This window comes from Cervus canadensis, chromosome 20, assembly GCF_019320065.1.
Source record: "Cervus canadensis isolate Bull #8, Minnesota chromosome 20, ASM1932006v1, whole genome shotgun sequence".
NCBI classification, from domain to species: Eukaryota; Metazoa; Chordata; class Mammalia; order Artiodactyla; family Cervidae; genus Cervus; species Cervus canadensis.
In genome coordinates, this window is record NC_057405.1 from 49,654,906 (window position 1) to 49,682,048 (window position 27,143).

The window sequence follows — 27,143 nt, forward strand, 5'->3', positions numbered from 1 at the left end:
CCAATGCTTTTGTTAACTTTTTAGGATGCGATAAGGTTTTCCTATGTCTAGAGATCTCTTCAAGAAAATTAGAGATAGCAAGGGAACATTTCATGCAAAGATGGGCTCAATAAAGGACAGAAATGGTATGAACCTAACAAAAGCAGAAGATATTAAGAAGAGGTGGCAAGGATACACAGAAGAACTGTATAAAAAAGACCTTCACAACCCAGATAATCACGATGGTGTGATCACTCACCTAGAGCCTGAAATGTGAAGTCAAGTGGCCCTTAGGAAGAACAAAGCTAGTGGAAGAGATGGAATTTCAGTTGCGCTCTTTCAAATCCTAAAAGATGATGCCGTGAAAGTGCTGCACTCAGTATGCAAGCAAATTTGGAAACAGAGCAGTGAACACAGGACTGGAAAAGTTTTCATTCCAATCCCTAAGAAAGACAATGTCAAAGAATGCTCAAACTATTGCATAATTGCACTCATCTCACACGCTAGTAAAGTAATGCTCAAAATTCTCCAAGTCAGGTTTCAACAGTATGTGAACCGTGAACTTCCAGATGTTCAAGCTGGATTTAGAAAAGGCAGAGGAACCAGAGATCAAATTGCCAACATCTGCTGGATCATCAAAAAAGCAAGAGTTCCAGAAAAATATCTATTTCTGCTTTATTGACTATGCCAAAGCCTTTGACTGTGTGGATCACAACAAACTGTGGAAAATTCTTCAAGAGATGGGAACATCAGACCCCCTGACCTGCCTCCTGAGAAATCTGTATGCAGGTCAGGAAGCAACAGTTAGAACTGGACATGGAACAACAGACTGGTTCCAAATTGGGAAAGGAGTACGTCAAGGCTGTATATTGTCACCCTGCTTATTTAACTTCTATGCAGAGTACATCATGAGAAATGCTGGGCTGGTTGAAGCACAAGCTGGAATCAAGACTGCCGGGAGAAATATCAATAACTCAGATAGGCAGATGATACCACCCTTATGGCAGAAAATGAAGAACTAAAGAGCCTCCTGAGGAAAGTAAGAGAGGAGAGTGAAAGCTTGGCTTAAAGCTCAACATTCAGAAAAGTAAGATCAGGGCATCTGGTCCCATCACTTAATGGCAAACAGATGGGGAAACAGTGGAAACAGTGACAGACTTTATTTTTGGGGAGCTCCAAAATCACTGCAGATGGTGACTGCAGCCATGAAATTAAAAGATGCTTACTCCTTGGAAGGAAAGCTATGACCAACCTAGACAGCATATTAAAAAGCAGAGACATTACTCTGCCAGCAAAAGTCCATCTAGTCAAGGCTACGGTTTTTCCAGTAGTCATGAATGGATGGGAGAGTTGGACTATAAAGAAAGCTGAGTGCCAAAAAATTGATGCTTTTGATCTGTGGTGTTGGAGAAGACTCTTGAGAGTCCCTTGGATTGCAAGGAGATCCAACCAGTCCATCCTAAAGGAGATCAGTCCTGAATATTCATTGGAAGGACTTATATTGAAGCTGAAACTCCAATACTTTGGCCACCTGATGCGAAGAGCTGTCTCATTTGAAAAAACCCTGATGATGGGAAGGATTGAAGGCAGGAGCAGAAGGGTTTGACAGAAGATGAGATGGTTGGATGGTATCATCAACTCAATGGACATGAGTCTGAGTAAACTCCGGGAGTTGGTGATGGACAGGGTGGCCTGGCTGTGCAGCAGTCCATGGGGTCACAAAGAGTCAGACACGACCGAGTGACTGAACTGAACTGAACTGAAGGTTTTTCATTAGGATTCTCTAATTTCTTACCCAGTTCAGCAGTATGATCCGAAATTCATCAGAGACCCATACTTGAAAAAAAGTCCTTTCTATGAATGTCCTTAATGATGAAGCACTTTTTACAAAAGCATCAGAGTACAACAGCAATTGTCTATGAATGCCAAGACTTTAAAAGGCAGAGTTAAATACCTGATCACAATGTAATCAATAAAGAAACTTGGTTACAATGATTAGAATTATGAGTGGTTATAATCTTAACTCTTTAAAAACTCTCTTTTGTATTTCTGAGAATTTATATAAGTGCTTAATTTCTTTTACACCAATTATAGCTCATCCGCAAACTAATCTTGGCAACACCATCTGGAGGCAGAGAAGCATCATATACATAGACATACATGTACATATATAGACAGAGATCTCTCAGTTGTCCTACTAGAGCTTAAAAAGACCTCTTTTTTGCCTACATTCTCAGGGGTTAAAGTTCCTGAGAGCCCAGGTAGGTCCCTTACATCTTGAAGGCAGCAGAGTAGCCATACCAATTCCTTCTAGAAAGCTAACTTCCTAAGACAGCATATACAAAAACCAGTTATAGAATAGGAAGAATCCCATTGAGGAAATTTTCAGGGATTTTTTTTTTCAGTTTCTAAATAACTGAACAAACAAATAACAATAATAGACAATAATAATAGCTATCATTCACTCACATTCACATGCCTCATTTTCAGAACAAAAATCATTCATGTCAACATTTGCTTCATCTATTAGCTCAGCCCCCATGGCCTTAATACAAAAACAGCCAACCCACAGCTGCAGCCACTTTCCCCCCTGTAATAGTGGCCAACATCTCCTCAGTAGCCCTAGGGGTGTCTATGAGCTCTTTGTTCCCCCACTCATCAAGGACAGCCACCCCAGGGCCCCACATACTAGTGGACAGCCACCCCGGGATTCCCTAGCAACTTTAGGGATCACCCCTGGAACTTGCAGGGCCCAAACACTAGTGGACGCCCCCACAGCTTTCCATTCCTCATCCTTATTTCCCAACATTTCGGTGCTCACGGGAGTTTCCTGGGTCCCCTGGGCTGCACCCCACAATTTCAAGACCAGGAATAAAGCCCAGAGTCAGCAAAAGAGACATCAGTGGCTTCATGGATGGGAAACTTACACGTCTGAAGCAAGATCCTGGAGGGACACTCCACTGTGTGCAGCAGAGGGCGGAGAGAGCGGAACATGGCGGCAGCGTTTGCTGGCGGGGAGGGGGACAGTTACCATTTATAGGGGGAATTGACCACCGGTTGGCTCGTGGGTTACCAGGGAAACTGGCCGGGACGCTCCTCACCGCCCCTTTGAAAAGCTGTCAGGTGGAGGTGTTCTATTCTAAAGGTTAGAACAGTCACCAGCCAGGTCACCGGCAAGTGCAAGTATGTAGGAAGGTCAGTCATGTGAGAGGATGGAGATGAAGCTGGTGCTGGTCGAGCAGCAGATGTACAGAAAGCAGAACAGCCATCTTGGGTGGCCTGTTCAGACAGAGCCTTCCTGACTGAACCCTGTTCAATTAGAGAGCCGCCTGTTATGGTCAATGTGAAAAATTATAACAACCAGTTTGCTAAGATGTGTTTAAGCAACTACTTTAGCTCATTTTACATCCTAGCTATTTTCTCTTATGTCTGATGTGATTCAACTCAAAAGGATGCACCTATTTAGTCACTTGCTTTGCTGTTATTTGTTCTTTAAAAATGTAGTTATTGATTATATATTGACACGCCAGACATTTGAGATACTGGTAACATAATAGTGAACGGGACAGTCAAGATCTTCCCTCTCTTGGTACTTACAGTCAAGTGGGTGGAAGTAGACAGAAAATAAATGACTATGAAAGAGTATATAATAAAGTGATAAGTGCTAAGGGGGAAATATATAAATGTGCTATGTTAGAGAGACAGCAAAGGGCTTCAGTTTAGGCAATCAGAGAGGTTTCACTGAAGAGGGGGCATTTAATCTGAGGCGTGAGCAGCAAGGAGTCAGTCAGGAGAAAGAAGCTCTGGGGAACAGCTTTCGGGCTGAAGAGCCGCTCATGCAAACACCCTAGGGTAGGTTCCAGCTTGCCAGGTTTCTAGAGGAAGGATATCTTCCTTCCCCTCAATTCTCACATTTTTAATGTGTGCACATGCTCGTCTCTTGCATTTAAATATCTGCGGATGATCGTGGAAATAATACAGAAGTGGCTTCATTTATAAAACAAAATTCTCAACTTTGTGACTTAAAGTATACAAAGAGTTTCTGAGGGATCACCTTTACCAAAGCCTGAAGGACTGAACAAGTGGCCTCAATTCTTCCCCTAGGTCGGGCCCTGGGGCGTGTTTGTTCCCACTGCCACAACACGAACAGCACCCAAGGGTTAGCTGATCACGTTTAAATCCCAGTCCAACCTCAAAGTTTCTTCCTTCTCTCTCTTTTTTTGTTTTGTTTTGTTTTTGGTTTCCTTTAATATTGTCAGAACAGGCCAACTAGGTATGAGTGTTCCTAGAAGGCCGACATCACCCCCAAGGAATGTGGCTGACCTCCTTGAACCAGGCTGCCTCTGGACAAAGTTTATTCCTCCTTGTCTCAAATCTGATCTAAAGCTCTCCTATCTTGTTACCAACAGATTCAATGATTCTTCCTTGTAAAAATTTCCACATTTCCCTGATTTGAAATTACCAGTGAGGATCTTCCTCTAAATGAATGCAATGTGTCTTAGAGACAGACTATATTCAGAACCGACAGGACTATGCTAAAAGTGATGATAATTTGTCTCTACACAATAACTTTTCTAATAGTGCCCATGTCCCACTCAAAAAAGTTTCTTATAAGGGAGTAAACAAGTGTTCTCTCAGCTCTCTCTATTTAGGAGTCTAAGTAGCCTAAACATGTTCTGAGTAGTCAAAATGCCTTTTTATAATTTTAATCAATTAATCTATTTATAAGTCTTTGGCCTGTTAACTTATTTGGTCAAGTTTATGAGAATGAATATGGAGGTGAGGATGAGCTGCACTTGGGAAATATTATGAATCATCCACCTTTATCAGGGTTTTCTCAAACTAATCACAATTTGAATAGAATTTGAGTAGAAAAAAACATGATCAAAGAAAAACAGTGGCAGAGAAACAGAGGCTTTCAATTTTGTAAAAACATAAGATTAATGAAGATAAAAGATGCCTGTGACACAGGCAAGGAATACAAAGCAGGGCAAGCTCTTGAGAGGGGAAGCAGAGAAATAAAACAGCGGAAATAGTGAAGCACCTTCTTCCTCTTCCCGCTCTCGTTCCCTTTCTCTTCTTCTCCTCTCTTTGCTTCCCTTTCCTCCCCTTCCAAAACAGTTTAATTTATTAGGTAGGGCAGAACATGGGAGACCCTAATCAGGATATCAGATTTTGAGGGAGATGGAAACTCACCCCGAGGGGCAAGCTGGCACAGGGTGTCAGAGGGAGAGTGGCCCTATGTGGGGTATCCACGATGAACAGGGTTAGGAGAGCTTCTGTGTGTGTGTGTGGAGCGGGGGGTCAGTATGGTCTAAGATTAGTTACACACAGGGAGGTTGATCCATAAGAAAATATGGTAAGCGTGATGGGAATCAAGTGTCTCACTGTTGGAGATGGGGGCTAAAATTTTGGAAAGAAAGAAAACTAGAATAAATCTTGTGGCTTTGGTTTGAAACTGGAAGCACTGATGTGAATGTGTAGGTGTATACACACACACACACACACACACACACACAGAGGTAGATATGTGTAAATGTGCATAAATGTATATATCCACAGGTACACATATATATATGTACTATTATCTCAGTCAAGTCAGGCTGCTTCAACGAAGTACCACAGATTAAGTGGCTTATAAACAACAGAAATCATATTCCTCACAGTTCTAGAAGTCAGAAGTCCAAGATCAGGATGCCAGAATGGTTATGTTCTGGTTAGAAACTTCGAGGTTGCTGACTGCTAATTTCTTGCGGTATCTTCATGTGGCAGAGAGCACAGAGAAGAAGCAAATCCTGTCATGACCTTTACAGAAAGAAACGTGTTAGTCACTCAGTCATGTCTGACTCTTTGAGACCCCATGAACTGTAGCCCACCAGGCTTCTCTGTCCTTGGGACTTTCCAAGCAAGATTACTGGAGTGGATTGTCATTTCCTTCTCCATGGGATCATCCCAACCCAGCGAGTGAACCTGCATCTCCTGCATTGCAGGCAGATTCTTTACCGTCTGAGCCACCAGCGAAGCCTGTCATGACTTTTATATGGGCTTCAATTCCTTTCATGAAGGTTCCATCTTCATGATACCATCTAATCTAATCTTACCTCCCAAAACCCAACCTCTTAATATCATCACGCTGGGAGATAGTATTCAAAATATGAATTTGTCGGGGACACAGTCTTTCTACAACAATTATCTAATTGGTCCCTGAGAAATGCTGCGAACAGTCATTTCCAAGTAACAAAGCACACTTAATGATCGCATCTAAGTTTCTAAACAACATTTATATTGAAAAGAACCACAGTTTGTTGGAGAAACTGTCGATGCTACAGCTTGGGCAGAAAAGTACAAGATAGTTTCAGAACATCTATTTTTTCCAGAAAGTAGAAAAAGTAGAGAAGTGCTCGAAGAACAATGGGGTTACATCAGAGGTCACACACAGAAGCCAACTTGAACGGGTTTCCACTAGTCAAATATAGGATGCTTTGAGCATTGACTAATAATAATAATGGACAACAGCCCATTGGATTAAATAGAAATCTACACTTATATAAATAAATACATTTAAATTTGACAATAAGTGGGATATGTACATGATCTCAAACTAACTGCCAAGGAAAAAAGAGTAACTTCATGGCAGGGAAGCTTGGCAGATACCACTCTGAACAAGTTCATCAGCCTGAATATCACTACTGTCACTATAATGGAATGGATCAAAAATACATAAAACACTTCCAGGGTATTGCTATCAAAAATGTATAACCTGAATCTAATCATAAGGAAACATCAAAGTCAAATTGAGAGCTCTTCTACAAAATAACAGGCCTGTAATCTTCAAAAATGCCAGCATCATAAAACTCAAGGACAGACTGAGGAACCGCTCCACACTGGAGGAGACTTACAAGGCATGACAACTCAATATAGTATGTGATGTTGGACTGGGCCCTTGAGCTATAAAGAATGTTGTTGGTACAACTGGTAAACTCTAATGGAGTCTGACAATTAGATGGTAGTAATGTATCAGCATTAATTTTTTTTATTATGATGGTCAGGTACTGGGTATGTAGAACGAAGTCCTCTTTGTAGGAAATACATACTAAAGTTTTCAAGGGTGGTTGGGCATCATATTAACAACTTACTCTACAATGGTTCTGAGGGAAAATAAGATTTTTGTACTGTACTTGCAACTATTTGGTGGGCTTGAATTTCTCTCAAAATAAAAACATGTAAATAATGGGGGACAGATGCAACTAGATGCTACTTTTTTGCATCTCCCTCCTCTCTCTCCCTTCAAAGGACAGGGATGTCTAGAATTAGAGAATAGCTATGTGGCTTTGAGACAAGATACTAATCACGAAGCAGAGCAGTGCATAAAAAAATAGATGCTATCTGGCTTGAGCTGCCATGCCAAGTCTACTGTACCTACATTTACTGGAATCTTAGCATGGGAAAAAAATAAGGGCTATACTGTTTGATTATAGAAACAAAGAAAAAGAACTCAAAAAACTATAAAGATAGAAACAAGTATTTGTTTAATCAGGCACATATATATCTGTGTCCAACTGTATCAACAACCCAGGTCAATGAATATTAGTGTCACTACTAGATATTAAATCATCAAATTGAGGCTCAAATAAGTTTTTTGGTAAAAGCCACACAAAATAAACTGAGAATGCAGCCTGGCTCTGCTTTCGGTGGAAAGAGCTAGTTGATAAGCGTATTGTATTCACATATTCTTAAACGTGAACTTCCCATGAAGATAATGGAAATCTCCTCTGCTCTAAGAAAAGATACTACCTAAGGTGTGGCCAGAGACACCTGCAGGAAGCATGTCCCTACCTTGACATTTGAAACCGGGTGCTGTTGAGGTTGATGAAATGGGAGATAGGGAGACCTGGAGGAGGAAGAGGAGAAAATGAAACAAATTATCTTGAAACAAGCAGGTGCTTCCCACTGGAAAAGGATTTGCAAAATAAAATTTCTAGTGACAATAAATGCAGATTAAAGGTAGGACAAAAATAAGGAGTAGCTCTTTTTCATTTATTCAAAGAAGATTAAAATCAATGCTTTTATTGATCTCTAATTAGAAAACATCAAGCTCTTGAGCAGAGTAAGGCAAAAAAAAAAAAAAGAGAAACTATAGATTTTTAAAATTTTTTTCTCATCATTAAAATTAATCAATCAACCATAAAGTACATGTGATTGAAAGATCTTAGAACCAAAACATTTTTCATTTCAACACAAGAACCATAGTTTTCATCATTCATGGGGTCATGGAGTAAAGGAATGTGTGTGCATATGAATTGTGTCTGTATGCAAGACTGCTTCCACTTGGCATGACTGCCACGCACCACAGAAATAGTAGTATCTACATAAACAGTTTAAATAAATGCATGAATTCAGCTCAGTATATTTCCAGCTGTATGCAGTTCAACCTACCCTACCGCTGGCAAAGGCCTCAGCATGAATATATTCTGTCTATATTCACTTATAAATACTCATATGTATATCATTTTGTTTGTTTTTTGACAGACAGCTTGGTTCAGCAGTGAAATATTAGATAGAAAAAAATCCTGATTGATTTGACCTTTCCACCCATGTTTGAAGAAATGGGTATTATACACTTGTACCCCGGGACGTTCTGTGAAACACGGTTTTCAGGATCCTTAAAGCCATGAAAATAAAACTATGACAAACTGTGAAGATGAAAACTATGAAGAATTAGCTTCTCTTTAAATGGTTTGTCAAGTATCACTTCTTTGATTCATAGCAACAAATATGGCAATTTTCATAAATTACACACTGCTATATTCTTAAGAAACTGAAGAGAGCAAAGGGAAGGTTTTCAGAGGTAAGGGGGTGGGAATCGGCTACAGAAAAGTTTTTCAGACTATTTTGAATTCTAATTGTCCTGCAGTCACTTTGCATCTGTCTTCGTAAGAAAAGTCTAAAATTTCAGTTTTAGAGGAAGGTTAAAAATAACACCTTCCTTTAAAAAGTATGAATTTGAAATTAGTTAGCAAATATATTTATACTTTGAAATTTTCTAACCAGAAAACACTGATGGGGTGTGTGTGTGTGTGTGTGTGTGCATGTGCATGTGTGCACGTGTATTATCACAGTTGCCATGGTAATCAAATAAGCAGCCCTAGGCTTTCTCACAGCTTTACTGTCATTCAGATTACATTTTTTTCACCATAATTTTTCACTGATACAGTTTAATGAAAGCAATATTATATTTCACTGCAAGTTAATAAAGATCCAACAGCCATTAATTTCCCAAGCATTTGCTCTTAATGGTTATGAAGTTCATGTCAGGATGTAAAATGCCAGGATATTATCCTCCTTGAGCCTTTTGAGCAGAGCACTCACAGCTGCAGAGCACTACATAGTTGCATTTCTCAACTGCTAAGTTCATAACTAGTAACCTTTTGGCAAGGATCACCAGAGCCACCAGGTCATAAATCACCTTCTGACCTCCTTAGATCATGGCTGTGGCAGCCTGGCATGGGTGGCCCCACCCACCCAGCAAGATGAAGCTTCTTCCTAGCTGACTCTTTCGACTAATTTTAAAATGAAGTGCTTAAACTCTTTAATCAGCATCACACCATTCTACAGAGCAACTCTAAAAATTCTGTTTCCATGGTAACAACTGGAGACGTATTCACGAGTCCTCACATTGCCTACATAATCTATTTAATTACAAAGGAACCACTAAGCTAGGTATGTGTGTATGTATATATCCGTAAAATTAAACCTACAGATGTATATTCCTGCATGAAATTAATCCTGGACAGAACTAATTGCCAAGCCTCATTGTTTTAATAGGATTTTAAAATATAAATGTCTAGAAAAATCTTCAACATTTATGAAAAAAAGACAGCAGAGAATAAAAATCCTCATACTTACTTTTGGATCTTACCTTAATTGATTTACAAACTCTGCCCAAGATGAAACCTGTATTTTCACTCATAAAAATTACTTTGGAATGCACGTATCAGTATTCCTGGAAACACTAATTTATTTATCTGATACATAAAGACCAATTATCCTGTCTTTCAATTCACCTGAATTTAAAACTAGACAAGTAAATGCATAAATTAATAAGATGAGCAGGGCGGAGGGTGAGTGATAAGTCATCTGCATTGCTTTACCTTTGTCTCCAAAGCATATGTTTATTCTTTCAGCACATATCAACGTGCTGATCAATCAGTATGCTGATACCAATGCGTCTTAATTCTGTACAAGGTCCTGGAGGTAAACTCATGAAATCCAAATAAGTAAAGAGTTCTTATTAAAAGTGATGAGCACACCATGTGCATTGGCAGCATCTAATGTAGATTGTGGGGTTAAGCCAAGAAGGCTTCCTGGAGGAGGTGAAATCTGAGCTGAATTTTGATGAATGAGGGGGGAATCTGCCCAGTGATGTGGAAAGGGAAGGATTAAAAGGCATTCTCAGAAATAAACAGCATGTGCCAAGCAAGCAGAATACTCTAAGTAAGAAAGCTTATGTAGTGTGCTGTAGCTAGAACATGGGGTATGTCAGGGGTGGCATGGGATCAGGCTAGAGAGACAGATAAATAGTCATCAGTCAGGGTTAGTGGAGACATACAAGAGTTTTGAGTAGTATCTGAATTTTATAAAGATCATTCTGGTGGCTGTTGAACTATGTACTAAAGGAGGGGTCAAAGTAAAGAGACCCATGTAAAAATTAAGAGAGCCTGGGTGAAGGGAGTCTGTTGGAGATGGTGGGGATACATCTGAAAAAAGTTAAAACAGCCAGTTTTTGGTGACTGATTTTATCCAGGAAATGAAAGGAGCAGTTTTAAGGCTTCAGGTTTTGTATTAATACTTACATTATTGACTTCTTAAAAAAATATATTTGCAATCACTACCTCCATTTTCTCATATTACCTTCATTCCTCAACCCACTTAATTCTCGATTCCACCTCCACCAGTCTATTGAAAGAACTCAAACTAAAACATCTCTGTCTTCCACGTTGCAACACCCAATGGATCTGTACTTCACAGCTGGGCTCATTCTACCACATCCACTTGCTCCACCCTCAGCATCTGAGATGCAGTATCTTCTTGGTTCTCCTTTTCTTCTCGTCATCTCTTCTGAACAACAGTCTCATGTGCCTTAACCACTGCAGGACTCAGATTTTTCCAAATTACCACAACTCAATATACCAAATCCTAAATTTACTATCTTTTCCATCTGTCCCTCACCCTTACCCCAACACAACCTTTCCCAGTCCCTTCAGCTCAGTAAATGGTTCCACAATCAACTGTGGTATCTTAAGCCCTAATACTCATGTTTCTATTAATTCTTTTCTCTATCTCAAGTCCTGTATTTAACCAATGACCATGTCCTGTTGATTCTATCATCTAAAAATCTCTCCAGTCCCACCATCATCACCCAAATCCAAACTACTAGCATCGGTTTTAATAACTCCCCAATTGGGTTTCTGAATTCCCTCTTGTATCTCTCCAATTTGTTCTCCAGACAGCAATGTGATTTTTTTAAAATGCAAATCTGACTTTATAATTTTGCTACTTAAAACAGCTTAATGACTTTCTATCGCATTATGGATAAGTCCAAAATCGGTAACATGACCTATGCTGACCTTGATCATCTTGCACCTGCACTTTCCATTCTTGTCTGGCATCACTCTCCCTCTAAGATTTCAGAGATTTCTGTCTACAGCAATACCACCTTGAATGCACCCAATCTCATCATGAAATTTCAGAGACTTCCCACTGTTAACTAATATCCAATATGTGGTCAGAACAGGTTAAAAAGTTGAAGGGTTAAAGGTCAAGAACAAATGAGATGACAGTAGTGCCATCTGTATGGATACTTAATTTACAAAGAATGATAATAGAAATTAGGATAGGAAAGAAAACAGTAATTTTCCAATAATTATTTGTTGGTTTGGCTTGTTGATAAGAGTAAGTTTGTTGATTACAGTAACAAGAGATATGGGGCAACAGTACAAACATCTTGTGAGTTGATGCATCAAGTTTCATTCAAGGAAAGGAAAGTAATGGCTTAGTAACAACAGTAGGAAGCTTAGATAGGCCAGTATTTATTAACATCCTGCATATGGGTACAAGCCAGGCCACAGAGTACTGCAGGGAGAGTTGAAAGCTCTGGATTTAAGAACTGATTTTGCCCCTTATGCTAGGCAATGAAATATGTGAAACAAAATATTCTCTCCAGTAAAATGCTAATTAGGCCAACTTCACTGTTTGCCTCACAGAGATGCTAAGAAGACTAAGTGGGACAATGTACATGAATAAACTCCATGTTCTTTATAAACTCTATAGTCTTGGGCAATTTATTTTACCTTATTCTCATATAAAATGGATATACTCCAGACAATGTCTTAAGACCTTATTGTCTCTAAACAAAGATTTTTGTTATCTAGAAGTAATTTAAGTAGTATAAATGCTTAATACACTATCATCAAATGCCTAAGAATCCTTCATTACCTAGATAAGAACCCTAAAAAAATGAAATGCTTTACTGAAAGCTGGGCAAAATAGCCAATAATGCATCAGGAGGATGTGCTCCCTACCAGTAGACTCCAGAGTGTGTGTATGCTGTCCCCTGCAGGTGTAAATGTCAGGATCAGACCATCTTTGCAGTCTACATCTTCTCTTGCATCAGGGAGGGTCTTAGTTTCCCATTTTCCACTACCAGGCACCACCAGGCCTACCCTCACCACCTCACCACCAGGCAATCACAACCCTCCTGTTATCCAGCTGGCATCCTGGCTTAGGCAACATGCAGAAGACAATTTTAAGGTCACCCATTTCATAATCAACATCATGAAACCAGAGCTCAGCATCCGAAAAAGAATGAAACCTAAAATTTATTTTCTGAAAAAGCAATATGTTATCTAAAAATAAGGACTAGCCACGCATTTAAAGAGGCAGCTCCAGGCCTGAGTTATGAAGTAACTTGCCAAGCTTCATGTCTCCCAAACCCCAAAGCATATGTCTAATGTTCCAAAGTAGCGTGTTCCCTTTCAAAGCGATCTATTTTGTCTTGCACAGGATCCAGAAGAGTCCTTCAGCAAACATAACTCTTGTATGTAGGTAAGCACTGATTTAATGAATTACCTAAATTATTGTGTTTTTTTTTCAAAATCAACATTCATGTGGGAAATGTCTATAAATTTAGTATGTGTTGAAGGTTTCCTGATTCTTAGTTTTATACTTATATAGTTTCTAGCAGTAAAACTGAAGCCTTGACAATTGGAGTGCCGCTTACTCATCTAGTGTGGCTACAGGACGGTGATATAATAATGCTGTCTAAATGGACTTGTACTAACATGTTGAATGAAGTTTCCAAATGAAGAGATTACAACTGACTCTTACAGACTTCATAAGTGAGGTGACTGTTACATTTTATATTTCAGGTTCAACTATATAAACTAAGTATCCAGTAGCAGTAAGGAATTTCACACTGTTTTTTAGTACCAAAATAACGATTGCTCTCTCTTCCATTTTAGGTTTTTTAACATAAATCCCTCCGTGCAAAGATTTCACAGTGATGGCTCTAAGATACTGGCAAGTCCCATTCAATTTAGTCCTGGCAATATGATGGAAATAAAGTCTCCTTAATTCCCTTTCTAATCACCTAGCCCAGGAGAAAGAGGGTTACAAGATTAAAGCCATTGCTGTCACATAAGATTAATATATTCACATGCAAATTAGATTCAGTACATAAATCTGTCATATGCTCAGGGCTGTACCAAAGAAAAATCTTACCAGTGGCCAGATAACTGGACATTACACAAAATAGGTTACAGAGAATATATATGAAAACAAGTCATTTGTGACAGATCTTGATGGAAGAATAAGACTATAGAAAAGTCATAAAAATGTCATATTTGTGATATAGTCAGAAATATATTGAATATTAACCTATATTTAATTTCACAGACATGGAAGAAATAAGAAATGTTCTATATGCAAAACAGAAAAAGAGACACAGAAGTACAGAACAGACTTTTGAACTCTGTGGGAGAAGGTGAGGGTGGGATGTTTCGAAAGAACAGCATGTATATTATCTATGGTGAAACAGATCACCAGCCCAGGTGGGATGCATGAGACAAGTGCTCGGGCCTGGTGCACTGGGAAGACCCAGAGGAATCGGGTGGAGAGGGAGGTGGGAGGGGGGATCGGGATGGGGAATACGTGTAAATCTATGGCTGATTCATATCAATGTATGACAAAACCCACTGAAAAAATAAATAAATAAATAAAGGGAAAAAATAAATAAATAAATAAATAAACATTTATCATCCAACAAATATTTATGGTGTCTCTGCTATATGTGGGCGCTGTTCCAGGTCCTAAGGAATCAGCATGAAATCAAACAGCAAAATCCTCTACCTTCATGGAGCTCATATTTGTAGAGAGTAATGCTGAGCTTAAGGGCTTAGATGTAGATTCTCTGGTCATTGAGCACATCCAAGTGAACAAAGCCCCCAAGATGCGGCGCAGGACTTACAGAGCTCACGGTCGGATCAACCCCTACATGAGCTCTCCCTGCCACATTGAGATGATCCTTACTGAAAAAGAACAGATTGTTCCTAAACCAGAAGAGGAGGTTGCACAGAAGAAAAAGATATCCCAGAAGAAACTGAAGAAACAAAAACTTATGGCCCGGGAATAAATGCCGCAGAAAATAAGTGCAAATAAAAGTAAAAGTGGTTGTCTTAATTAGTAAATGTATTTCAAGTGTTAACCACAAAAAAAAAGGGGGGAGCTCATATTTGTATGAAGAGAAACAAATAATAAATAAATAATAAAGTATGGAATCCTTCTTATGACCCAGATGAAGTAATAGGCAATCAACTTAATCTCCCACCTGGAACAATCATAAAATGGAAAAATATATGAAACAACAGTTTTCAAGACACTGAACATCAGACCAGGAAGGACAGTGATCCCTGAAATTAATTGATTTTTCTCACTGATTGTTTAAAATATAGTAGTTTGAAATATATGCATTTAATTTTTCAGATGTTACCCTTCATTCATTCAGCAAATATTTAATGAGCATCTACTATGTGCCTGACAACCTTCCAGGTACTAGTGATATAACAATTGGGAAGAGGAGAGGTAGATAGATAATAAATGGGTAGATAAATTTATAGCAAGCCAGATGATGATAAGTATTATCATAAATAGAGTAGGGGATTGGTTGTCTGTGGGAAGAACACTTGCTATTTTAAATGAAGTTATCAGGCAGAGCTTCACTTAGAAACCAACATTTGAGCAAAGGATCTACAGTATGTCGAGAAGAAAGCTATGCGGGTATCAGAGAGAAAGCTGTATGACCAGTGGAAGTGGGGGAAAATGGTATATGGGTGCCATGAACTCTGAGGACTTGCTTCATGATATAGAGTTCATGGTTCAATGTAGAAGGAGGGAAACCTAAATGACTCGAAACTCCCCCAAATATGGAAAGGGGGATGTTGGAGAAATAAATGGAGGCATCTCAGAAGAACTGTATATAAAATCCCTAATTTGGCAAGGTAAAGGCAGGCCGTGGGGCAGGTAGCCAAAACAAACAAAATCAGGCAACAGGAATTCCTTTAAGGCTAAAACAAATCAACAAACTGTGGTGTGGCTTCTTTCCAGAACAGATGTCCCCCACAGGCAAACAATACAAAACAGAGTCACAGAGGGAAAAAACCTACCCTAATGTGATTTTCTTCCAGAAGAGGTGGCCAAAGACAGAAATCTAATGTTCCAAATCCACTGAAATAAGCGACAGAGGAAAACGGCATTAAAAATAATAGGAATTCGCTCATTGAGAGCAATAGTGCTTTGCTACAGACCGTCTCTCCACCCTTCCAAGAATGTCTAGAAAAGCTGGTCACAATATTTACACATATATGAAAAAAATCTACTAGAAGCCACCAGAAACCTACTAAGTCAAATAGGACTTAAGCAGACAAGGGTCACAGAGGAAAAGGATGCTCATTGGAGACAGCTAATATTATGCAGCCTTGTCTTCTATGATAATTTGTCAATAGTTGGATAGACTGAAAACCTGATCAGAAAGTGGCTGCTGAAAGAATGCGAGGCTGAGCAGTACTACTGGAAATTTCATGAAGTTGAGGAGACAACACATTCATTTCAGTATACACAAAGAAGGAAAGGGTATATACCCCAGGCACCAAACTAGGACATTTGGAAGAACTACACTATAAGATAAGGATTACCTAAAAATGGACCAACTCTAACAGAAGTCTGAAGACCAGTTTCCAACCAGCTTAATGCCATTCTGGATTGAAGTAATCTTTTCCACCAAGCAGAAACTTCTCTGTCAATGAAGATCATTTTAACCAGTCTGAGTATCTCTACACTTTTCCAACTACCATTATCTGCATTTGAAGAAAAACTGCCTTGAGTCAAAGCAGAATAAATGAAAGCCAAGAGAAAAAACAGAAAATAGAAATAGTTTCATACATATTATAATACCAGATATTGACTTACAATATATGAAATTTAAAATGATTGTGATTAATATGTTCAACAAAAATTACAAAATGGAACATTTTACCAGAAATCAAAAATATATAAAAAAGAATTACATGGAAATTCCCAAGCTGAAAAATATAATAAATGAATCTAAGAACTCAATAGATGGATTCAGCAATAGATTAGACACAGCAGAAAAGATCAGAGGATTAGTGTACTGAAAGATAGGCCAATATATCCAGACTGGAGGGCACAAAAGCAAAAAAAAAAAAAGTAGAAAACACCCACAAATATGCTAAACAGTATTAGGAGACAGGGTTTGTCAAATTTTTCTTTTTAGGTTTTATTTTGTCACAACTACTCAGCTCCTCAGTTGTAGCCTAAAAGCAGCATAGACAACACATAAACACATGGGTGTGGCTGTCTTCCAACAACCTTCATTTAGAAACAGATGTGGTGAGCACATCTTAGTCCTGGAACTGTACTTTGGTGACCCCAATAGAGGAGAAAGTAGAACAGTTTAACATACATGTGATTGAGGGCCCAGAAGTTGAGGATAGAGATAATGGGGAAGAAGCAATTTGGGGAGAGATATTGACAAAGAATTTTCCAAAATCAGTTAAAAAAAAAAATTATGTCACAGATTCAGGAAAGATGCTGCTGGTTCATCACCTTAAAAACTGATCAACGGATAAGGTGAACATCTTAAAAGTAGGCATAATATAGAGACACGTTACTGTTAAAGGAGCAACAATATTGCTGATGGTCATTTTCTCAACAGAAATACTGGAGGGCAGAACACAATGAACAGGATCTCTTACGCTCTGAAAGAAAGTTAGCTCATAGTCTAGAATTCTAGAGTTAGCAAAAATACCCTACAAAAGTAAAGAGAAAATAGTGACATTTTGTCATACAAAAAAAAAGAAAAACTAAGAAAAAGCATCACCAGGCAACAGCCTAAGACATAAATAATAAAGAGAATTCTCCAGGCAAAGATAAACAATCCCAAAGGAAAGGGTAAAACATTTACAAAGAATAAGATTAATAAAGAATTCAAATGCATGTGTAAATCAAACAAGTATTTATAACATAAAACAATGATAATGTTCTATTGTGCAAATTATAATCAATGAAGAAATGAAATACATGAAAACGATAACAGAAAAGGTGGAAGAATAAAGGGAGTTATTGATAAAAGCAAATGATAAAGGCAATTTTAAAAATATTTGGCTCTAATAAGTCAAGCATGCATGCAGTTAATCCTGGTGAAATTAACACAAGAATATAAAAGGAAATATAATTAAAAGCTCATAGAAGGGGGAAACAGCATGATTGAAAAAAGGGCAATGGAAGTCCAAGGATGTGAATCACCCTATAGAATCAGAGTCAAGGTTAAATTACATTATAACAAGAACAAACTCAGAGAAGAGCAAAGAGAAGGGTAAGAACCTGAAAGAGCCTCTGCTGGAGTGGGACAAGGCTGAGATGGGCTTGTGAAGAAAAACCAGGGTGAAATGGTGATAGAGTTGGAGGACTGGTTGAGGGGAGGGAAGGGTGAGAAAATGGGGTAATAGGAGGTCAGCAAGCGCAGGGGCTATGAGGTCTCCACGTGAAAAGGAGAACCACTGAACTATTCTGAATATACTTAATACACAGAATCACTGAAGTATTCTGAAGTGTACTGAAAGGTAGATAAGAAATATATTTGAGAGACTTTACCAGGCAAAGCTATCTTGTAGATCATAAAACATAGATAATGAATGTATCACCTTGAGACTGGCTAATATTTAAAAAGGAAAATATCATTTTAGTAGCAATATAACTCATTCACAGAAAAATTCTAGCTATCCAACTCTATTTTAAGCAACTTTAGGTTTTGACATGCACCACAAACTTCATATCACAGCATGAAAATAGGCAGAAAAATGTTGGGGAAAAAATGATGATACATGTCAGTAAGGAAAGATTAGTAACAACTGAAAGCAAATTTAATCATAAAAAGGGAGGATATATATTGCTACTTTTCTGATGTGACTAAGAGGAATTAAGATAACAAATTCCTGTGATGCCATGGCTTTTTTCATATTACATTATTTTAGTCATTGAGAGTGTGAGAGCCTGTTGTGAAATAGAATTTGGGGTCAGGCTTTAGTGCATTTAATTTCATTGTCTGGTGTAAGTTTTTTTTTAATATTTAAATTAATCATCACAGACCAAATAATGAAACTCTGAATCAGGTAGCACTAGTGACAGTATCTGTATGACTAAAGAAATATTAAAAACATATTAAATGCTGGCCTATGAAAGTTGACCTTTTACTTTCCTAATAAAACATTTGCAATGAGAAACAATGAAGACTTCTTGTCAAAATGGATCTATTGATTCAGAATTTGGTTGAATTTTGCTTGTTCTTGTCATAGCGATGATGGTATGAAATAGGAATTCCAGACACACAACACTGCCCATTTTCAAAATAGAACAAAACCTAAAATGATAAGCAGAACAGAAAGCAGAGAGGCCAGTTTGGCCCCGCATTCAGGAGTAGGTGTTTGGGACCAGGCATTTGGTTCCCCTGGGATAGAAAAGTTCAGAAGTGTTCTTCATGGATGGGAGATAGAAGGGCTAGAAAAGTTAGTCACATCTGCTTGAAGTCAGGACCACTGGTGTCACTTGAAATAATCTGCTGTGGTTTTAGTAGTATGCTGACCCAAGAAGACACAAAAAGCATAAAATCAGGAGTTGAACCAAGCTGTGTATTTGTTTGATAAGATCTTCATAATCCCATTATCCATGGTGGTGGAGGATCCCAGATGTACTTCTAGGACCTGATTCTGGATCAGTAGCTAGGGAAGCTGAAGGGATACAACTACAAAACTCAAAGACAGAAAAACATTCATTGAGAAAGAATGAACAAACACATACAAAATAAAAAGCAAGCACACAGGAAATTTTCTACTCAAAATAAGACTTGAAAACAATTTTCCAAAATATCTAATGCTAAGAATTTTTTTAAAAATCAACAAGCAGATCATGAATTTACAAATTCAAATCAAATTACCTTTATCAAAAGTCTGAGAAAGTACCTTAAAATTAATATATATTAATATTATCTAATTTATATATATTTAATATATATTATTTATATATAATATAAATAATAAATAAATAATATATAATATAAATTATATATAATATTTAATATATATTAAAATATCTAATATATTAATATTAGATACTTAAAGAGAAAATAAAATTAAAACCTCTTTTAAAGTAGGGCTGAAATCTTTAAGAAAAAGCAAATGTAACAAGAACAAGCAGATATGAAAAATCTTGAAAGTAAAAATAAAGCTTTTCAAATTTTTTAAATGCAACAGATAAGATACAGTCTAGACCGGTGCTTCTCAAACTAATTTTGGTAAAGAATCATTTTTTTCCACTATCTGATACTTTTATAAAATAAAATAAAAATGATGAATAATAAGTAAATGAAAAACATCCAAGGACATGTAAAATACATGCAAATTTTTATGGCATAAACATAAAACTGCATTTTAATAAATATAATCAGAATGAACACAATATAAGAAAAATAAAATAATTTCAAAAATTATACATCTTTGAAAGTTTGCATATAGGCAATTAAAATACAGAATCACTGCTACATTAGTAACTTTCTGAAATTCTGTGGTTACTAGTGAAATCATGATTTCTCCTTAAACATTTTGAATGATATCAAGGTATATAGATAAATATTTGAAGTTTGTGATGTGACAAATGGATTTGCTTCTTGTATATTAACTTACTTAGTTTAAAACATATTGGAAAAAATATTCCTTAAAGAAAATAATGTACCTATAAATGCTTCACATGTTTTGTTTTAATATTAGTAGTAGAGAAATCAAATTCACAAGATTTTTTAGGATTTTTTCTAGCTTTAATCCAAAATGAAGCAAATGACACTGAATTTTCAAATCTCATCTTCAATTCTTCATTACTATCCAATCTAACAATTTACACAGTAAAATGATAATTTAATTTAAATTACTTTCTAATTTTAAAAAATGGACTCTGATGCCATGATGTTTTTTTCTATTCATGGATTTCTTTTGATTTAAAAAAAAAAAGAAGAAGAAAAGAAAAGCAGTCTCCTGCATAAATCCAGTCTAACTTGAGAAAATATTATGCAATATTTCTCAAAATTATTAAAATTATCATAATTAATTAATTAATTTTGAATTAAAAGCAAGGCAAAACTGAGAAACTATCACCAGTTGGAGGAGACTAAGGAGACACAGAAACTTCCATGGACTGGATCCTGGAAGAGAAAAAGGATGTTGGTAGAAAAACTGATAAAATCTGGATAAAGTCTGAAATTTAAGTTTAGAAAATATACAAAATGTATCTAATTTGTAGATGTTTGGGCATAGATCTTTGCAGATGTGCAGCATCCAGACAGCAACTTATTTCTTTGATAAATGATATTAACTTACTGAACTTGTCATAATAATTTGTAGAAACTTATTTTTCCTTTCCATCTTATCTACAATGGATAAACATGTATATTTCCTCTTTGCATGGAGGTATTGAGATCATTAAACACTGAACTATGAGACAGTTAAACAGGACTGACTGTCTAATTCAAATGTTTAAAAAATTGAGACCAAATAGATTTCTAATATTTTGGAAACACCGAGAGTTTATGCCCTAGTCCTCACATTCTTAACAGGACTTTCCTCCTGGAAAACTATCATCTTATCAAGCACAGCACTGTTCATGACTGACTGTTATATTATCACATAATAAAGAGGGTAATTTAGTTAACATATAAATCTTTACCTAATTCATAATTCTATGTCATTAAGTGCATGATTGTACTGATATTTCTTCTCAATAACCACTAAATTCAGTATATAACACCGGTAACTTATGATAGTTCTTTTTAAAATCACATATGATTGGTAACTTAAATACGCAAGTCTAAATAACTTGTCTAATAAAGGTCAAATCATATTTGTCATGAAAAAGTATTTAAAATTGAAATTAAAAGGCCAACCCATAAACTTAATGATTATACTGAAAGCAGTCCTAACAGAACTAGTATAGCTTTGAATATTTTTTAATTAAGTAAAAAATTTTAAATGGTTTCAAGTATTTCAGACAAGCAGCTAGTAAAACAACAATAGAGATAACATAAAGAACAAAGCAAAAGATCTAAATTAAAATGAGTAAAAATTAATAAGTAAGAAAATAATTGATTCAATAAAATTGGTTTATATAAAAAAGAAAACTACCTAATATAAATAAATATCTACATATATTGATATATGATGACACAAAACATATGAATTTTCATTAATATGTTTAATTATGAATTTGATTAATTATCAATTAATTAATTGAGCATTACAAATCTTACCCTCAGTGATCTCACTCATCCCCAAATTCCCAGGCTCCCACTGTTTCTATGAAGGATTTATTTTGACAAACTAGCAAAGAAAAATATTTCCTATCACAACAAATTGTTTCAAAGAATGTTGCAGATGAGTGAAGTGCTTCATTTTATATAAAGGACTAGAATAACCTGAAACTAAAATCAGAGAGAAAGAGTATAAAGCAAAATTTACAGACCAACCTCACTTTTGAACACATGTAAAGAGCGACTAAGCACACAGCACAATACTACATTAAACTCTAATATAAAATATATACAAGGAAAGATGAATCATAAGCAACCTGGCTTTAACCCAGGAACAAAAGAACATGCAACATGAAAAAAATCTAATAACATAGAACATAGCATTAAAATGGGAAAAGAAAAAAATTCATCTCAGAAAATGTTTATAAGCCTACAGTGCTACTCAACCTTCATTCATGGAAAAAACCTGAAGAGGCTGAGACTAGAGGAGATAAAAATTACCTATGAAAAGCCTAAGGGCCGTGCCTTTTGGTTTGCAGGTCTTAGTTTCCAGAACAGGGACGGAACATAAGCCTAGGCAGTGAAAGTGCCAAGTCCTAACTGCTGAGCTGCCAGGAAATTCAAAGTAAATGTAATGAATAAATTTTAAAATCATTCCTTTTAAAATGAGAAACCAACCAATACTTTCATTCAACATTATACTGCAATTTTTAGCTACTACAAGGACACAATAAAAAGAAATTAAAAGCATAAGAATTGAAAGATGATATTAAGCAAAAAAAAATGCTTTTTACCTTGAAGATGATGATTGTTTACATAGAAAATATGAAAGAATCTATACATAAATCATTAGAAAGAAACTCAACACTGTTTCCAGAATGAACATAATAAAACCAAGCGTCTTCCTATATCTTAGTAATAGAAATTTAGAAACAGCAAAAGAGAAAAATCTTAACAGACCCATCACAAGCATGGAAACCAAAAGTGTTATCAAAAATCTTCCAACAAACAAAAGCCCAGGAACAGAAGGCTTCACAGGTGAATTCTACCAAAGATTTAGAAAAGAGCTAACACCTATCCTACTCAAACTCTTTCAGAAAACTGCAGAAGGTAAACTCCCAAACTCATTCTATGAGGCCACAATCACCCTATTACCAAATCCAGACAAAGATACCACAAAAAAAGAAAACTACAGGCCAATATCACTGATGAACATAAAAGCAGAAATCCTCAACAAAATTTTAGAAAACAGAATCCAACAACAAATTAAAAATAGCATACATCATGACCAAGTGGGCTTTATCCCAGGGATGCAAAGATTCTTCAATATTTGCAAATCAATCCATATGATACACCATATTAACAAATTGAAAGATAAAAACCACATGACTATCTCAACAGATGCAGAGAAAGTCTTTGACAAAATTCAACACCCATTTATGATAAAAACTCTCCAGAAAGCAGGCATAGGAGGAACATACCTCAACATAATAAAAGCCATATATGACAAAAGGACAGCAAACATTATCCTCATTGGCAAAAAACTGAAAGCATTTTCCCTAAAATCAGGAATGAGGCAAGGGTGCCCACTCTCACCACTACTATTTAACATAGTTGTGGAAGTCCTAGCCACAGTAATCAGAAAAGAAAAAGAAATAAAAGGAGTCCAGATTGGAAAAGAAGTGAAACTCTCACTGTTTGTAGATGACATGATCCTCTACATAGAAAATACTAAAGACACCACCAGAAAATTACTAGAGCTAATCAATGAATATAGTAAAGTTGCAGGATATAAAATTAATACACAGAAATACCTTGCATTCCTATACACTAACAATGAGAAAACAGAAAGAGAAATTAAGGAAACAATCCTATTCACCATTGCAATGAAAAGAATAAGATAGTTAAGAATTTACCTAAAGAATAAATTTACCTAAAGAAACAAAAGACCTATATACAGAAAACTATAAAACACTGAAGAAAGAAATCAAAGATGACACAAATAGATGGAGAAATATACCATGCTCATGAATTGGAAGAATCAATATTGTCAAAATGACTATACTACCCAAAGCAATCTATAGATTCAATGCAATCCCTATCAAACTACCAATGGCATTTTTCACAGAACTAGAACAAATAATTTCACAATTTGTATGGAAATACAAAAAACCTCCAATAGCCATAGCAATCTTGAGATAGAAGAATGGAACTGGAGGGATCAGCCTGCCTGACTTCAGACTCTACTACAAAGCTACAATCATCAAGACAATATGGTACTGGTGCAAAGACAGAAATATAGATCAGTGGGACAAAATAGAAAGCCCAGAGATCAATCCACACACCTATGGGCACTTTATCTTTGATAAAGGAGGCAAAAATATACAATGGGGAAGACAATCTCTTTAACAAGTGGTGCTGGGAAAACTTGTCAACCACCTGTAAAAGAATGAAACTAGATTAGATCAGTTTCTAACACCATACACAAAAATAAACTCAAAATGGATTAAAGATCTAAATGTAAGACCAGAAACTATAAAACTCTGAGAGGAAAACATAGGGAGAACACTCTCCGACATAAATCACAGAAAGATCCTCTATGACCCACCTCCCAGAGTATTGGAAATTAAAAACAAAAATACACAAATGGGATCTAATTAAACTTAAAATCTTTTGCACAATGAAGGAAACTATAAACAAGATGAAAAGGCAGCCTTCGGAATGGGAAAAAATAATAGCAAAAGAAAGAACTGACAAAGAATTAATCTCCAAAATATACAAGTGGCTCATGTAGCTCAATACCAGAAAAATTAATGACCCAATCAAAATATGGGCCAAAGAACTAAACAGACATTTCTCCAAAGAAGATATACAGATGGCTAACAGGCAGATGAAAAGATGCTCAACATCACTCATTATCAGAGAGATGCAGATCAAAACCACTGTGAGGTACCAGCTCACACAGGTCAGAATGGCTGCTATCAAAAAGTCTACAAACAATAAATCCTGCAGAGAGTGTGGAGAAAAGGGAACCCTCCTACACTGCTAGTGGGAATGCAAACTAGTACAGCCACTATGGAGAACAGTGTGGAGATTCCTGAAAAAACTGGACATAGAACTGCCATATGACCCAGTAATCCCACTGTTGGGCACACACACAAGGAAACCAGAATTGAAAGAGACACATGTACCCCAATGTTCATTGCAGCACTGTTTACAATAGCTAGGACATGGAAGCAACCCAGATGTCCACTGGCAGATGAATGGATAAGGAAGTTGTGGTACAAATACACAATGGAATATTACTCAGCTATTAAAAAAAAACAGAACGCATTTGTTTTGAGTCAGTTCTAATGAGGTGGATGAAACTGGAGCCAATAATACAGAGTCAAGTAAGTCAAAAAGAAAAACACCAATGCAGTACATTAATGCATATATGTAGAATTTAGAAAGACAATAACAACAACCCTATATTCAAGACAGCAAAAGAGACACAGATGTAAAGAACAGACTTTTGGACTATGTGGGAGAAGGCGAGGGTGGGATAATATGAGAGAATAACATTGAAACATGTATATTACCATATGTAAAATAGATGACTAGTGCAAGTTTGATGCATGAAGCTGGGCATTGAAAACTGGTGCTCTGGGACAACCCAGAGGGATGGGATAGGGAGGGAGGAAGGGAGGTGGGTTGAGGATGGGGGGACACCTGTACACCCGTGGGTGATTCATGTCAATGTATGGCAAAACCACCACAATATTGTAAAGTAATTAGCCTCCAATTAAATAAATAAGTTAATTTAAAAAACAAAAATTTAAAAAAATGACTTGTTCAATATTATACTGCAAATACTTTCATTCAACATTATACTGCAAATTTTACTACTGCAAGGACACAATAAAAAGAAATTAAAAGTGTAAGTATTGAAAGATGATATTAGGCAAAAAAAAAAAAAACCCTGTTTACCTTGAAGATGATGATTGTTTACATAGAAAATACGAAAAAATCTATAGACAAATCATTAGAATGAAGTTCAACACTGTTTCCAGAATGAACATAATAAAACCAAGGGTCTTCCTATATCTAAGTAATAGATCTTTAGAAACAGCAAAAGAGAAAAATCCCATTTAAAATAACTACAAAAACCCTAAGATAAATAAGAATTGACTGGTTTAATATAAAATGTGAAAATTCATGAAAAAGTGTGAAACTTTATAAAGATCATAAAATAAACTATAAATTAATTATATATCCTGTATTATATATTTTATCACAAGAAAATATTATAAAGACCTCATTTCATTCTGAGTTATTTGTTCTATACAATTTCAATAAAAATCTATAGCTTTTCTTGGAACTTTGTATACAAACCTCAAAATAGAAAAAAAAGTGTTGAGGGTTTGAAAGGCAATAGGGTTTGAAGACTTGCCAGGTATAGGGATGTAAAATATACTACTAAAGAATAATTTTTAACATAAAGACAGAATAATACACAGTACAGAATGATGTGATGGACTAGAAGGTGCTCTTCAGGTCCATGTCTTTTGGAAAGGTCTTCTTTGAGCTGGTGCTAACAGTGTGTGCAGCTGGCTTCTGGGATCAGATCCTTCAGGGTTTGCCTGGGCAGAGGGCTGCCTTCCCTGTGGCACACCCTCCCAGAGCAACCCCAATCCAAGGACCAACTGTGGAGGGGGTATAAAGGCCAGAGCTTTTCACCCACCAGGGTACAATTTTTAGGGCTTGTTATATCCAGAGTTTTCTGTAGGGCTGGCTGAGTCTTTTCTAGCTGTTAATCAGTTGGTCTCAGAAAGAAATGGGAAATTTTATTCCAGCCAAATTGAGAACTCCAACCCGGGAATAGCCTCTCAAGAAAGCTCTGAGAACTGTTCCACCCATCAGAGGTCAAAGCACAGTTACATAGGTTTTTCAGACAGCAGGCTCTACATCGAATAATGTATTATTGGTAGTTCATACATTCTAGCAAGGAGTGGGTCATGGGTCATTGTGGCCCCTTACAAGATTAAGAAGGAATGATATTTTTTAAGTAGTTGTCTAGTTGGTGCTAGGAGAACGCAGTTGTGGTTGAACAGGTATTTCCACGGATGGGCGGGTTTGATTGATGCATAACGCAGATACACAAAGCACAGTGGAGGGGAGAGAGGAAGCCAAAGGGCAGGAAAAAATATTTATGCTTAGATTTTCCTTTTCTTGCCATAAAATATGGATTTTATTTCACACC

At 36.6% G+C, this 27,143-nt stretch overlaps 1 pseudogene; it reads left to right on the top strand.

Moving 5' to 3' along the window:
* Window positions 1-3,191: 3,191 nt before the first annotated feature.
* Window positions 3,192-27,143, top strand: part of LOC122422724 — a 139,291-nt pseudogene continuing 115,339 nt past the window's right edge.